The sequence below is a fragment of the Eubalaena glacialis genome, chromosome 14, assembly GCF_028564815.1.
Source record: "Eubalaena glacialis isolate mEubGla1 chromosome 14, mEubGla1.1.hap2.+ XY, whole genome shotgun sequence".
NCBI classification, from domain to species: domain Eukaryota; kingdom Metazoa; phylum Chordata; class Mammalia; order Artiodactyla; family Balaenidae; genus Eubalaena; species Eubalaena glacialis.
Genome location: NC_083729.1, coordinates 27,374,043 through 27,389,742, shown reverse-complemented (window position 1 = coordinate 27,389,742; position 15,700 = coordinate 27,374,043). Strand labels below are relative to the sequence as shown.

Sequence of the window (15,700 nt, the reverse complement as noted above, 5' to 3'; positions counted from 1 at the left end):
ACTTGTTCCTCACTCTACTAACTGGCATATTTTGATGCTTGTTTTATTCCTATGTTAATTATTTTGAGTTTCATTTTATTTTATTTTTGCTGTTTATCATAAGCTGTTTTAATCCCTTTTGGAGGCTATCAGAGGATAAATATTTATGAACAGAGGCATTTTTTTCAATATGTGAATAAGGAATCCTATTTTGTGAGAACAGTTCACTTCCTTTCCCATTGTCCAAATACTGGCTCCCCTTGAATAATCTCAGGATGATTCTATATAGAATGCATTGCCTGTATTACAGTTTTTACTTATAAATCATCCACTCTGTTCCCTACTCTGCAGAGTTGTTCCAGGCAGGGAGTGATGCTCAATGTGAAACTATTAGAGGTGATTTATTCTCCTACCAGCTCTATCACTTACTGGCAAATAGCTTATGCTTCTGGGTCTCTTTTTTTTCACATTCAAATCCAAATAACATTTACTGAGAGGCAGGTGGTTTGGCCAAGTCAATACCTGACAGTGCCTCAAAGGCTGTTTTGTGGGAGGGTGTGTCTGCTCCATATGGCAACAACTTTTGAAGATCAAGAGGTTCTCAAACAGCTTTTCGTTTTCATAAATGACCCAGTAACAATCAGCCATGAATTTTGTTAATCTTTCTTGAATCACAGTCTTTCATTTTGGCAAAACAAATGTATAAATTTAATCTCTCTTGTGTAAAATATAAATTCTGCGTATACAAATATTGAACTCCAGTTAATGATATGTATGATGAAATGTTGAGGAATGGAGTGTACTGCTATCTACAACTAATACTGAAAAAAAAATATGGACAAATGGATGGATAGAGGAATGAATAAATGGATAGACATGTGAAAAAGCAAACATAGTAAATTATTAATGGTAAAACTGAATTAGCAGTAGATGGATATTCACTATACAATTCTTTCAACTTCTTCTTGTTTGAACATTTTCATCATAAAGCGTGAAAAATTCCTTCCATTATTTTATATCTTATTTTTATGTTTTTTACAGTCAACTAATCTTTTCTAAATTGAAGTATAGTTGGTGTATAATATTATATGTTACAGGTGTACAATGTAGTGATTCACAATTTTTTAAAGGTTATACTCTATTTATAGTTATTAAAAATATTGGCTATATTCCCCATGTTGTACAATATATCCTTGTAGCTCATTTTATACATAATACTTTATAGCTGTTAATCCCCTACCCTTATATTGCCCCTCCCTGCTTCTATCTCCCCATTGGTAACCACTAGTTTGTTTTCTATATCTCTGAGTCTGCTTCTTTTTTGTTATATTCACTAGTTTGTTGTATTTTTTAGATTCCATATATAAGTGATATCATATCTTTATCTGTCTGACTTGTTTCACTTATCATAATGCCCTCCAAGTCCATCTGTGGTGCTGCAAAATGGCAAAATTTCATTCCTCTTTATGGCTGAGTAATATTCCACTATGTATATGCATATACATACACACACACACATATACCACATCTTCTCTATCCATTCATCTGTTGATGGATACTTAGGTTGCTTCCATATCTTGACAATTGTAAATAATGCTGCTATGCACATTGGGGTGCATGTATCTTTTCTAATTAGTGTTTTTGGGTGTTTTTTTTTGGATATATACCCAGGAGTAGAATTGCTGGGTCATACGGTAGTTCTATTTTTAATTTTTTGAGAAACCTCCATACTGTTTTCCACAGTGGCTGTAGCAGTTTACATTCCCACCAATAGTCTTTTGTATTTCCATACAAATTTTTAAATTATTTGTTTTAGTTCTGTAAAAAAATGCCATTGGTATTTTGATAGGGATTGAACTGAATCTGTATATTGCCTTGGATAATAAGGTCATTTTAACAATATTAATTCTTCCAATCCAAGACCTTCCAATAAACCTCCTTAGGTAGGTTTATTCCTAGGTATTTTATTCTTTTTGATGTGATGCTAAATGGAATTGTTTCCTTAATTTTTCTTTCTGATAGCTTGTTGTTATTGTATAGAAATGCAACAGATTTCTGTATATTAATTTTGTATCCTGCAACTTTACCAAATTCATTGATGAGCTCTCGTAGCTTTCTGGTGGCATCGTTAGATTTTCTATGTATGGTATCATGTCATCTGCAAACAGTGACAGTTTTACTTTTTCCTTTCCAATTTGGATTCCTTTTATTTCTTTTTCTTGTCTGAATGCTATGGCTAGGATTTCCAATACTATGTTGAATAAAATTGGCTGGAGTGGGCATCCTTGTCTTGTTCCTGATCTTAGAGGAAATGCTTTCAGCTTTTCATTGTGGAATATGATGTTAGCTGAGGTGTGTTATATATGGGTGTTTAGATGACCTTTATTGAGGTATGTTCCTTCTATGCCCACTTTCAGGAGAGTTTTTTTTATCATAAATGAATGTTGAAATTTGTCAAAAGCTTTTTCTTCATCTATAGAGATGATCATATGGTTTTCATTCTTCAATTTGTTAATGTGGTATATCACATTGATTGATTTGTAGATATTGAAAAACCCTTGCATCCCTAGGATAAATCCCACTTGATTGTGGTGTATGATCCTTTTAATGTATTGTTGGATTCGGTTTGCTAATATTTTGTTGAGGATTTTTGCATCTGTGTTCATCAGTGATATTGACCTGTAATTTTCTATGTGTGTGTGTGGTATCTTTGTCTGGTTTTGGTATCACGATGATGCTGGCCTCATAGAATGAGTTTGAAGTATACCTTCCTCTGCAATTTTTTTGTAATAGTTTGAGAGGGATAGGTGTTAACTCCTCTTTAAATGTTTGGTAGAATTCACCTGCGAAGCCATCTGGTCCTGGACTTTTATTTGTTGGGTCCTTCCATTATTTTAAGTTCACATCTTTCAAACTTTCAGTGTTTGGGGATTTGGTGAATAAGTCATGTTCATTAGCCTTTATGATTTTATAACTATCAGTCATATGTAAACCAAAGAGGTGTCAGTTATCAGGCTGTCCAAGTGGCTCCTTTCACCCCTGGAGAATTTTAGATGCTATTCTCTGGGTGTTTTCCAATTTTTGCTAATGACTTTCTTAAGGTGGAGCAATCAAACTTACTCCAAATAGTCCAAGTCTCAAAGTTTTGTTTGAGGGTAATAAGAAAATATTTTTGGATTTGTTTCCAATAGTCTCTGGCTAATGAAGAATCAGGCTAAATTTCTTTTCACGGAATCCCTACACTACATTAGTTATTGGCATATTCATATGCTGACCACACAAGTTTAAAATCTCCAAGTTAACACAAGTTTAACACAAGTTAAAATTTTCTCAACTCCCTCCTCTCCTTCATCTGCATATCCAATTGCTCTCAAGAACTATCAACTTTATTTTTTAAACATTCTGAAAATTCTTCCATCCTCCATTGGCTTGATTCATACTCATCTCTGGAGTCCTCTGTTGGTCTTTGGCATTTTTTCTCTCCAACCTGTCTTCCTCATTGCCTCCAGAGTTTTCTTTCCAAAATGCAAATATATTCATATCACTCCTTTATTTGACAAGCTTCAGTAATCATTAAGAACTATTGTTAATTATTTTACATTTATTAATGGTACTATGGATTTTTCAAAAGAGAACTTATCTTTTAGAAATGTATACTAAAATATTTACAGATAGAATGATGAAATGTCTGGTATTTGTTTCAAAACTAATATGGGAAGGAGAGAACATGAGTGGGGATATAAATGAAACAAGATTGGCTATTGAAAATTGTTAAGGTCAGGTAATGAACGCATGGGGTCTCATTATATAATTTTGCCTACTTCTGTGTATGTTGGAAATTTTCTATAATAAAAATATTTTTTAACTTTAAATTGTTCTCAAAAATATCTAAATGCTTCAGAAGGGCAAACAGTACCCTTAACCATCTGGAACTACCTTATCTTTGAGCCTTTTATCCAGTTCCTCCTCCAACATGTACCCTATGATTCAGCTCTACCAAGTTACATGTTACTCCTGGAAAGGAATCTTTCAAAATATAGTTTTTTCTTCTTGAACAATGACTACTTATCCTTTTATACCCAGTTCAAATGTCACCAACCCTAAGGAACCTTCCTTGACTCACCCTGATATAGTCATCTCCTTTCCCCAGACATCTATAGAACACTGTACAAACCTCTTTTATAGAAAAATATTTGTAAGATGTTTGATGTAATAATTTTTTAAAATATCAATGTGCTTAACTAAGTGGTAATGTCCTGTAAAGTCTGTGCCATTATTTATGTTTGTGCAATATGCAGTGCAAAGCATATGTTTAAAAGTACTTGCCAAATGAATCATAGGAAAATATAGTTTGGATTTTTCTTTTACTTTTGTCACCCAAATGTGAATTCTGACTTCCATGTAAGAGGTCCCATAAACTAGAATGTACTTAGAGAGGTTTTGATAACTTCTGGTTGAGTGAAGTTTCCAAATATGAGGATTACAACCCTAAACCATTTTTCAAATATCTTAGCCTCTTCCACAAACTTGATGTGAGACAGTATTCCAAATAGTCGCAGAATTTTATGCATGACACAATTCTCAGTCATCCTTGTAGCTAAAAAGATAGAGCCTTAATTCTTACACAATAACACCATCAGTGGCTTAAGTCAATCAAAGTTCTTGCATCTTCCAAAGAGAGTTTGAAGGTATTTCTTCTAAAACATGGAGAATTAAAATAAGGTGAAATATGTTCCACTGGTCCTGCTTCAAGTTCTGCTTGGCCCTTCTATCTATTTGTAACTATGGCCCCAAGAAACAATTCATGGAGTGAATGTAATTGCCGTCTTGGTGCCAATATTACGTCATTTCTTGTAAAAACCAAACATAATGTAAAGCAAACTGTCACTGCTGGTTAATCAGCCAGGTCCTAGAGTCATGATCTTTTTCATACCTGTCATCATCTGAGACAGTATAATGATTTTTGAGTGTTGCCAGAGGCTTAGCTCTGCAGGGGTACCCTGCCCAGTGTACAGAGCACCACAGTTGAGGGAACACCTCAACATGGAAACAGGAAACACCTCAACATGGAAACAACATGGAAACATGAGACTGCAGAATCCAATCTTGAATCCAGATTCCTAGGATGTTTCTTTGTCTTGCAGCATGCTTCTAATGGAAATCATTATGCATTGGGCATGACAAGAACAGCAGAATCCGGACTCCACAGAATGGCTGCCTTTTCCAAAGTGAGCATCAGTTTCTAACATAAACATAGTGATATAGACAGTGTGATAGAATAGAAAAGGCATGCACTTTGCTTCTAGGAGGACCAGGGCCAGGCTTCTGGCTTTACTACTCACTGCCTTGTGACCTTGGGCAAGGCCCTCATCCTCCCTGAAATGTAGTTTTTCTTCTGTAAGTGTCAGCAGTAGTGTCTGCCTCTGGGTGTTGTAAAAATAAACACCAGTTTCTTTCCTCTCCCAGCAGCAGATTCAGTTTAAATGCCTGCTACAGAAGGAAAATAGAAAGAGACAGATTCATCTTGGAATCAGAGTGACGTGACCGGGGACAGAAAGAGACCACAGAGAAATCTCGAGCACCACCATTCAGATTGAGCCCTGTCCTAGCCATAAAAAAATAGTGATCTCTAAAATATTCTGCCAGCTTATAGGATTTTGAATGGCAGTCATTCCATGCATAAATGAAATTCTACCTACTTCTAAAAAGCAGAACTGTAAGTGGAGCAGAATCCAAAGTTTAGTCAAATTGAACTCATGGTATTAGTTTTCCAGAACCAAATATGGAAATTATACTCAGTTCTTCTATTTTAAGACTGTTTTAAATTCTTGCATAGTTTATGAGCTCCAGAAATCTATATTAACTGGAGATTTGGGAATGTTCATTCTTCATAGTTACAGGGCAAGTGTTAGTGTGGCTGGAAAACAACATTAGTCCTTCCTAGCTCCTTGATCTTAGGTCTAAAGAGTTCTGCAAAACCAGGGTGGTTTTACAGTGTGTCAATTCCTAAAAAGGAATCCCTAGGTGGAACATTCCCAAAGTGAACTTAAGTAAAAGACTCCAAGGAAACTTGGTTCAGCCCATTTTGAGTTGTTGGATGAAAGGAAAAATATTACTTTCTCAAAACAAATCAGAGGAGTGACTAAATAGTCCCTTTTTCTTTACTGTTTTTAAAAACTATGGAGTCTGATTCCATGGCTGACTGATGGACCCTTTGCCTGAGTTCTTCTCCTTCCATTTAGCCAGCTCATCAATTGCTAAAGTCTTTACCACAAATACCTCAGAGGGGGAAAAGAGAAGCAATTAAAATCACTTAGACGCATTCCAATGTAGTTTCTTGTCTGTGACTTTTGCAACAATTAAGCATCAGCAAAGTGGTGACTAAAATTAAGTTCTGTAATTAACTATGAACTTAATTTTTCCATGTTATTGATATTTTCCCTCCTTACTAGTTCTCGATCAAACATTGTACCTGGAACACATTCAAAGATGAAACTCTGAGTACGCTTATAATACTAAAGTAAACCAATGGCATAATGATCTATGGAAGGGTCTTGGAACATTTTGTGAGGTAGGGACAGGTTCACCTAAACCAACACTAAGTGAAGTGCAAAGATAGGGCAGCAACTGGCAAATAGAGAAGCCTTCAGAAAACAAAATTACAATTTTGATCACAGAGAAACCTAAAAGATGTTGGGATATTTGCAGCTACGTAAATCATTCATATATTGAGTTGAATTTTCTACTTACAATAGGGGCATTAAGTTTATATTACTTCAGGTTCCACAGACTATAACACAGGAAGGTAAGCCTTTAACCCACTATTTCATCTTTTTTCTTTTCTTTTAAAAACATTTCCCCTTTTTTCTTCTTGAAAGGTGGAGAAAGTTCTGATTATTACACTGTAATCACTAAGGAAAAATGCTCTTTGAGTCAGTTTATGAAGTAAACATTATTCAGGAGTTTTTAAATTTGAAGAAGGATATTTTCCACACTCATATTTTTAAAAAGCTACTTTAGAAAGAAAAAACATAATAGCTGTTATTATCATAAAGCTGTTCACTTGTTTCCCCCATCCTCTGCCTCTAAGCCCTAGCCATCATAACGCGCAGCTGCACTGTAAAATCACCAGGCAACACACCCTGTCATTGTTAGGACCTTGCCAATATACTGATTATGCTGTTATACAATGGACTGGATTGCTATAACAGAAAATTGACTAGTAGTGAAGATTCTCAATTAGTCTAGCAAGCTAAGACTCTCTCAGTTGTGGGCAGATAACTTTGCAGAGGGAAATGGTGGCAGGGACTCTCTTCCTGGTGGTCAGAGTACACTATTTTCCCATGGGAATAAGGGTACTATAACCAGGCAGAACTTCCAAGAATGCTGATGGTTTTGTTGGGTAAGGGGAGTGCATAGTGGACATCAGACTATACTTTTTAATCTCAAAAAACAACAAGATCCCTTCTAAAAGCTGAATATGACATCATGCCAAGGTCGATATGACTCCAACTTAACCACATTGGGTCTGCAGGGTAGGAAAATGACCACTAAGTTCCTTTATAAATATTACCAAAGCAAATATTATTGTGTCTGTAACTAAGCTGACCCTGTTTCTGAAGCCAAATATCCAAAGGCTTTGGAAACATTATCATTGACATGTGTGAGATGGCACATCATGAATCAGTCATCCATTTACCTTTCACCCATGAGAAGATAACAGAAATTATAGCCCTATGATCACAAAGAACAATTCTATGGATATTATTCAGAGTCTGAAGACTGGGGATTTAGTTGGGCTTGGTCCCATGACCATGGACAAGTCACTCACTTTCTCTCATTCTCAGTTTCCTCACTGTAAACAATGGTAACAGTGTCTCCCCTCTTTCATAGGATTGTGGCAATGTGCAAAAAAGTGTCTAATACTGGAAGAGTTCCATAAAAATGCAGGAGTTTGTCTTCTCGATACAGTAGATGGGCTCAAAAAAGACGACAGCACAGCGAACTCAGATACACACCGCAGACTCCAGAGGTACCCTACTGTGATCATTTGAAAGCAAGAAACCCAAACTTTCAAATCCATAAAACAATGGGAATGTGACACACAAACAGCTGAACAACTCCGGGGGAAGGGGGGGGGCGCATGAGCAACCAATGCAAAGAGAAAGTGGGACCCAAGGGAGTTAACTCGTTGGGAACAGGTTCTTTGGAACACAAGCTGGCAAAAAAAATAAATAAATAAAACAAGCACTGCATCACAAAATTTGTTTCCTTATAAAAGATCCCACGAAAATAATCACTTTATTTTGCTTCATACCAGGTCTGGAGTATGACTTGTGGATTCTGCTGCGATTCTAAGTCCATCTCACGAGTCCCCATATGACACCCACCACACCACACCAATTGCTAAGAACTGGAGGTAATTTCCAGTGGCTCTGGGTTAGCAGACTGTATTGCTGGCTACTCTTGAGTTGGGCTTAGGTTTCGAAGCATCAGGCAGGTGAGAAGTAGATGAAAAATTCCCTCTTCTTGTTACAAATAGCTTGGTCTTCAAAATGTGTAATCTTGTTATAACAGCCTTGAAAAAACATTGAAGACTTTCTCAAAGACATGCCTGAATGCTCTGCTTACTAAACTTTCCTCCTGATTAACCAAAAGACCCTTCTGCTACTTACTCAGTGCTCTTTCTCATTGCCAGCCCTCATTTTGACATTTAACCACATGGAGGAATACAGAGAGTTAAATTAAATTTTTAGAAGAGTTTGAGAAGTAGGTTTTTCTCAGGGCTCTGTCTCTGGTTGATGACCCAGGCAAGCCGCAAGTTCATGGCCCACAAGTGAGAAGGTCAGTCTTCAGATATAGAGCAGGTGCAGGGAGGAGTGTGCACCCAGACAAATGCAGGTGCAGGTAGCCTCCCAGTCAGCAGAGAAAAGCACATCTCTCCTCTCCCCCGCCCCCCAGCCCCAGTCCCCTGGCCAGCGACCCTCTCTCACAGCCAGGAACAAACGGAGCAACGAGAGGGAAGGATTGCATTGCTTCTAAGTCCTAAACAACAACAACCTCTTTGGACAACCAACCTTCCAGGTTGAGTCACACAATGAACAGGACTGACACTAGTGTTATCACCACTAAGCTGGCTGTTTGGGGTGGGGCATGGGTGGAGTGGCTGTCCTCCAGAGGAAAGGAGTGACAGGAAAAACCCAGGAAAAGGCCAGCAGGGCCAGCGAGAGCAGTGCATTCTTGGGAAATAAAAAAGCTCTCAATTGCTGTTCTGACCAATGTGAGCGCCATCAGTGAACTACTTTCACGGAGAAAAACACGCTGCCGGTCAGTGCTGCTACATAGCCTGGGCTTGGACTGTCCCAAGGGGAAACCTCACCCTTCCTGCCATGGAGAGTTCGAAAGGGCCGTAACACACATTGCGTGTCTAATTGTATTGTGCTGAAATAGTCTCATTTGCATTTCATGAGCTTTTAAGCTTCAATGTGTGAGTTTAGCATATGAGCTCCACTTTTATTTGTTTAATGTCTGATGTCGGTGTCACTTCTGCCTGTGTCATGTATAGCTGAGTGGCTACAGTCTCTGAACTTCAGTTTCTCTAGCTATAAAACTGGAATAATTATATAAAGCACATAGACTTGCTGTGAGGATTATATGAACATAAATACACTTGTACAGCACATCATTTGGCAAAGTGCACAATAAGTGTAAGTTATAGCTATTAGTGTTAATATTATGATGGTAGTAGTAGCAGAAGCCTTGAGCTCTTTTCAAGCGCTACCACTCACTAGCACTGGGACCCAGATAAATGTGCTACAACTTCCTCATCTTTGAAATGAAGGCATTAAGTTGTGTGTTCTATAATTCCTATCCTAGAATTAAAAGCTTTGGTTCTATGGACATACTATCTGCATGTAAAATAATTATCTCTGTTATTCTGCTATTAATATTTTGAAAGTCAAGATATCATTGGGTTTTTCAAAATAATCTGTGGGCTTTCAAAAATTCAACATTCTTTATAATTCAAAGGATACTCAGATTGCCATTAAGACCCTCTCAGTTTTATGGTGTGTGACTCTATGATTCTGGAGACACAATTTCACCTGAAAGTTCTTTTCCACTATCAGCCTTCAGAAAAAGGGAAACTATACCAGAAACAAACTCCCTAAAGAATGGCCCCTTGGGCAGCCGGTGCCCTGCAGACAGGGAACTCACTGGGCCACGTGGCCACATGCTGACCCAAGGACCTCACCCAACTGGCATAAAGAGGAACAAAAGAGTTGGAAATATTTTCTCATTGGACATTCTAGGTTTTGTGAATCCTACATTTTAAGGGAAAGAAGGAGAAAAACCTCTCAATGCCAGACTAGCCAGGCATCTGAATCTGCTTCCATCCCAGATCTTTGGCTGATGTGGCAACTCAAGACCATCCATGCTGAGGGAAACTTGGATAGAACCAGCATGTCATTTTCAATCCATACTCCATATACGAGGAGAGGTGGCAGGGGTGCAGGGAGAGCAGTGCTCCCTCCATGCAGCAGGCAGAAATTGCAAGCAAATTGTACAGCTTGAGCCTATATGACAATCCGTCAGTCACGTGGGGAAACAAGCACACTTCAGGGTGTCCTGGGTTTCTCACAAGCAAAATAACTGTTTGGTCAGAATTCAGATCAAAACACCACTCTCTGCCCCGCTCCTTAATGTCCAGGCAATCCAGAAAAACGAACTTGTTTGGTTACCTGCCCCCATTGGTCTGATTCAGAGGCCTGTCACTTTCAGAGGTTCACATCATTGATGCAGGGTTCTGCCCTCTCCCTTTCCCCTTTTCCTTTCTTCTTAAACATTCTGTCTGGTGACAACCACGGAAGGACAAAAGCCTGTGAACAACAGCTTTGTTCCAGGGTTGTGCCTGCTTTGCTGCTTTCCCAAGAGAAAGCTCCATTACTGCCGAATGAACCAAAGAAAGAACAAGTCCTCTCAGTTTTGGATGCCAGGACACCACCCCCCCCAACCCTAGAGTTGATAATTGGCTTCAGACAACACTTTTATAATCCAGGTCATAAACAAGGAAGAAAGACTCTGCCCATCATAAAAACATGAACTCTCCCGTATCTAAAAGAAGGAAGACCAGGGACAACTAAAAATTTTAGCTGTAAAGTGATGAAAGTGAGTTAGAAAAGCTGTAAAGTAATGAAGGTGAGAAGAAAAGAATTATAAAGTATATCTTGCAATGAATTAGAAAGCATGCCTAAAATCTAAATATAATTGCTAATCTAAATATTATTTTGTTAGCTTTCTGTATTGCAGATTTTTATACATAGTTAAATGAGACAGTCTTCAAAATTGACTAGGAATGGTCCAGTCAGAAATACAATTGATTCACAAGCTATTTCTCAAACAACGTTTTCAATGGTTAAAAAAAAAAAGTTTCAATGATAAAACTGACTAAAATCAAATCTAGTCATCAACTCACTTCAATAGTCTCTACTTCGTAACCTGAATCTTGGCTTTGAACCTAAACACCGTGGACCATAAAAATTCCGAATACCAGGAAATAAACTCGCTGTTTCCTAGATAGGAATCAAGCAATATGCCTCACTAATCCTTAAAGTTAGAAAACAACGCTGCGGAAAAGAACAGTTTCTAAAAAAAAAAAATCAGTAAAAAGACAGATGGTTATTAGGAACAGGAACAAATAAAATACCTCCTTTAGTGCCAGAAGGAAATCAAAATCAAAATTAAAAATTGTCAGTGGCTTGCAAAACACGTGTGCACATGCACACACACACACACACACACACACACACAGAAGAAAGTTCTCCAGTTACTTACTGGGGCGGTTGGGCGCGGTATTCCTCACATCAGCACCCTGCCTGTTCAGCTGCCAAGTGCCCGAGCACTCCGCGAGCAGCTGTTTCCTTCATGCTGGGGCTCTGTGTCTTAACCAGTCACATGCACCTCCTGATAAACGCCGCTGCATGCCAGGAGGTCAGAAACTGAAGATCATTATTCTCCTAATTCACAAACCTTCTCGTAACCCCTGTGCTGGCTCAGCCATTTCATTAGCATGTAGAGCAGTACATTCCGTAATTTGTTTTCTTTTAGTGACAAAACCCAAACAGCTGTTAGGTCACCCTGGAGAGCAGGTCACTGCAAGTGGAAAGTTGATGTGTTTGTATTGGGGAGGGCGTTGGGAGGGGTGGGCTGGCAGTCCGTCTGCTTTCTTATCTCCCTCAGGTTTTCGTTGGGACACGTGAACCGCAAGAAGGAACCCCAGGCAGTACAGCAGGTGGCAGCAGCTCTTCTTTCCAGGTGGCCCTAGACTACATCAATCTGCCACTTAGTTTGCTGCATCTTGGTTTCGTTTTCTCAGCATCCCAGCCTCCAGTTTGTTGGAAGAGCCACAGACTAAGTGGACTCTTCTGAGGAGGGCAGACTAGCCGCCTAAGGATGCTTAGGTTTAGTTTCAAAGGACAGGGCTGCTGTGCCCAGTGATGCGGAGGGGCAGATGTGTGTGGGGTTAATGAGGAATGTCAAAAACGCAGCTTTATCTAAAGAGCTAATGGAAATGATTTCAGGCAGCCTAAGACCAAACTTCCGCACAGTTATCTGTTGGATTGTGTCAACATTTGGGGGCACTGTTGAGATTACCAGCCAGGGAATGAGAGTGGAAACAGAAATTATAGAAATTTACAAAGCACTTCACAGGTGTGCTGCTGCCCCCTTTGGTATGCTCGGAAACGGGACCAGCCTGCTGTTTCCTGTGCCGCTCACAGAAGTGGCAAACCATCCTGAATGCTTTGTTGAATTCATGCTTCTCACCTGAGCTGCTTTTCCCAACTCCTCCTCCCCCCACTTCCTATTCGTCCCTCTCTCCAAAGAAAGCCCTTAAACTATCTGACTTTGGGTAGTATCTAACCTTGGGTATCTGACCTCTTGGTGTAGTAAGAGTGACACTTCCCCAAATCAGTGTCCAAGCAGGGTAGAGTGGAGATATGACAGAGAGAGTAAGCCCTTTTGGCAAACTGAACATCCAAAAAAGATTTTAAAAGGCTAAAATGTCCCAGGGGATTTCTGAACCATAATGAGCCTGTTAAACTTTCATCTTTGATTTTTAATAAGTGAGATCTTACTCAGTAGAAGAGCCTGTGTGGGCAATTTTTCATATCTGGATTTTGTCTCATAATTATTTACAGTGTTAATCAAACCAGAAGTTTCCCTCCGTACGGAAGATAGAATCTTTTTCCAGAATAACAGCAAAAGACTAAAAACCCCTCAGTCTTACCAGTCTTTCAGGGGATTCACTTGTTAGCAACATGTGAGAGCCCAAAGTACAAATGAAAATTTTTTTACAAGCTTCAAAATGTATCCCTTTTAAGGGTTCAAAGTTAGTAATAGAAATAAGACATCAACATACAATGTGCTAAAATACATATCAGCTTCATAAACATTTTTTCCTTGTATGTTGATATGACAATCATTAATCAGAAACAGAAAAGGAGGCCTATTGAAGATTTAAAATATTATTTTGATTTATGTTTACTTTGTAACTACAGAAACTTTTGTGACCTTATGGCATCCATCAGTTACTTTATTTGCAATTGACTTGTTAATTGTTCTGAGGATCTATTGCATACCACATCCTTAGCGAAAGAGAGAAACCCTTCAATAACCAATAGAAAAAAACAAACTCAGGAAACATAAACACAGAAATGCCTTTCTCCTTTTGGCAGAGAGGAAGGGACGGATCCTGAATCATACCTATGAAGCAAAATGTCAACGCAGACCAAGACCCGGGAACTTCCCGGGTCCAGGAATGTAATAGAAGGTTCTACAATGACACCTTCCAGCCTCGTGAAGAAATGGGGAGATCTCACCTCCCTGCCCATACTGTCTACAGGTACCAATCATTTCCTTCAACTCAAAAAAAGTCGCCCTCCTCCGATCAGAGGCCATCCACCCCCTGGGTTTGTGTCTAATTTTGCAACTCCTAAATGTTTAAGATGTTTTTGCCAACAACCGTGCCTTCATTCCCTGTCTGCTCACCCTCGTCATTATCTAAATATGCTCACGGTTTTCTATTTCCTAAAAAAATGATCCTTTGCTCCTTTAATTCCTGCCCTAACCCACTCATTCCCTTCACAACTAAGCTTCTGGGGAAATACTCCTTGTCTGCATCATCTTGCATCCCAGTTAAGTCTCAACCTGCTTACAGTCTGGCTTCTCCCATCCATTTCACTGAAACTGCCTTCCCCAAGTCACCAAACACCAAGGCTATTGGCTCTGCTTTTATTTTACTCGACTTCTCAGTTGCATCTGACCCAACTGTTTCAAATGTTCTCCTGAGACTACCGTAAAATTTTACTCCTACCTCCTTCAGCCTCCTATATGGACTTTTCTTCTACTTGCCCCTTAAATGTGAAAATCCCCTCTTTTCTTCGTGTTTTCTTACATCTCTCATATGTCTTAATTTATTACTGAATGACTATAGTGGTTTCCTAATTAGTCGCTTTGCCTCCAAAAGCCTGTCTCTGCCTTAGGTTTACTTATTTATTTTTACACTTTTAGAATGAAAGCCTCTCAGGGGCCATGGTGGTGTCTTTGGTACCTTCATATTCCCAGAACCTATGACTGGGCTTGAATTTTTCTCTTTTATTTTCTGCTGTTGTTGCATTTCTTACTCTGTATTATAATTAGGTCTTCATGTATCTATGTTGCATCTAAACGTTGACTACCTTAGAGAAAGCATATGACTTATTCATTTTATAGCCTGCAACACCTAATACAATGCCTGACATATAGGAGACACGTGGCTGAAACCATGCTGAATGAATAAATGAATGATTAAAGAGAAGGATTTTCTGCCTACTCCTTTAATAAATGATAATTTTTAAAGTGTGCAAAAACATTTTATATTAGGTCATCAAACCATCCTAAGCAATTTCCCCCCAAAAGAAATTATTTTGTCCACATTCTATGACCATGCTGTAGTAAAACTATAAAACAATTACAAAAGTGTAAGTTAGAAAAGAGCCAAGCTCTTGGAAAATTTTTATAACTCTTCTTTAAAAAAATCATTGACTGGAAAAGAAAAAAAAAACATCTATAGAATGCTTAGATTTCAATAATGAGAACACCACATACCAAAAAGTGTGCACAAAGCCAAAACAGTTAATTAGAGGCAAACTGACTCAAAAAGAACTTGAAAAACAATAGATCAATAATCATGGAAAAAAGTAAAAGTTATTGAGAACTTGTTTCCAAGAAAACTTTTTGGTCCAAATTACTTACACAATCAAGTTCTCTTGGGGCTTGAAGCCACAGATAATTCCCAGGCCATATAAAATGTTCAAGTGGACAAAACTAACAGAAAGCTAACATAATACCCTTGACTTAAAACAAACAAACAAACTGATAAAACATAATAAAGGAAAACACAGACTAACCTCCTGTATAAACGTAGTTTACCCTTGAGATGAAAAAAAAATCTCAATATTAAAGAATGCACTAGCATAGTGACATAAATATGTCAATGGAAAAAAGCTTTCAGTTTAGCACAATAGGTAATCTTAACAAGTCTTTTGATAAAATTAAATATCAATTTTTAAAAAATAAAATAGGAGAATTTTTCTTAGCATGGTAAAGATTGTGTATCTCAAACCAAACACAGGCATCATACCTAAAGGTGTAATACTAGAAGTATTAACATTAAAATCAGAAA

At 38.3% G+C, this 15,700-nt stretch overlaps 1 protein-coding gene across 6 annotated transcripts in view; it reads right to left on the bottom strand.

Moving 5' to 3' along the window:
• Positions 1-15,700, bottom strand: part of RASGRP3 (RAS guanyl releasing protein 3) — a 103,260-nt gene that overhangs the window by 63,008 nt on the left and 24,552 nt on the right. Inside the window, exon 1 of one of the 6 annotated variants that reach the window (XM_061168834.1) lies at positions 11,812-11,896. The exons of 4 other annotated variants lie outside the window; for them this stretch is intronic. The gene's annotated coding sequence lies outside the window, so the exon portion shown is untranslated. Of the gene's footprint in view, positions 1-10,718; positions 10,797-11,811; positions 11,897-15,700 lie in introns of those variants that run through there. One more of the 6 variants, XM_061168833.1, reaches the window with a different exon arrangement.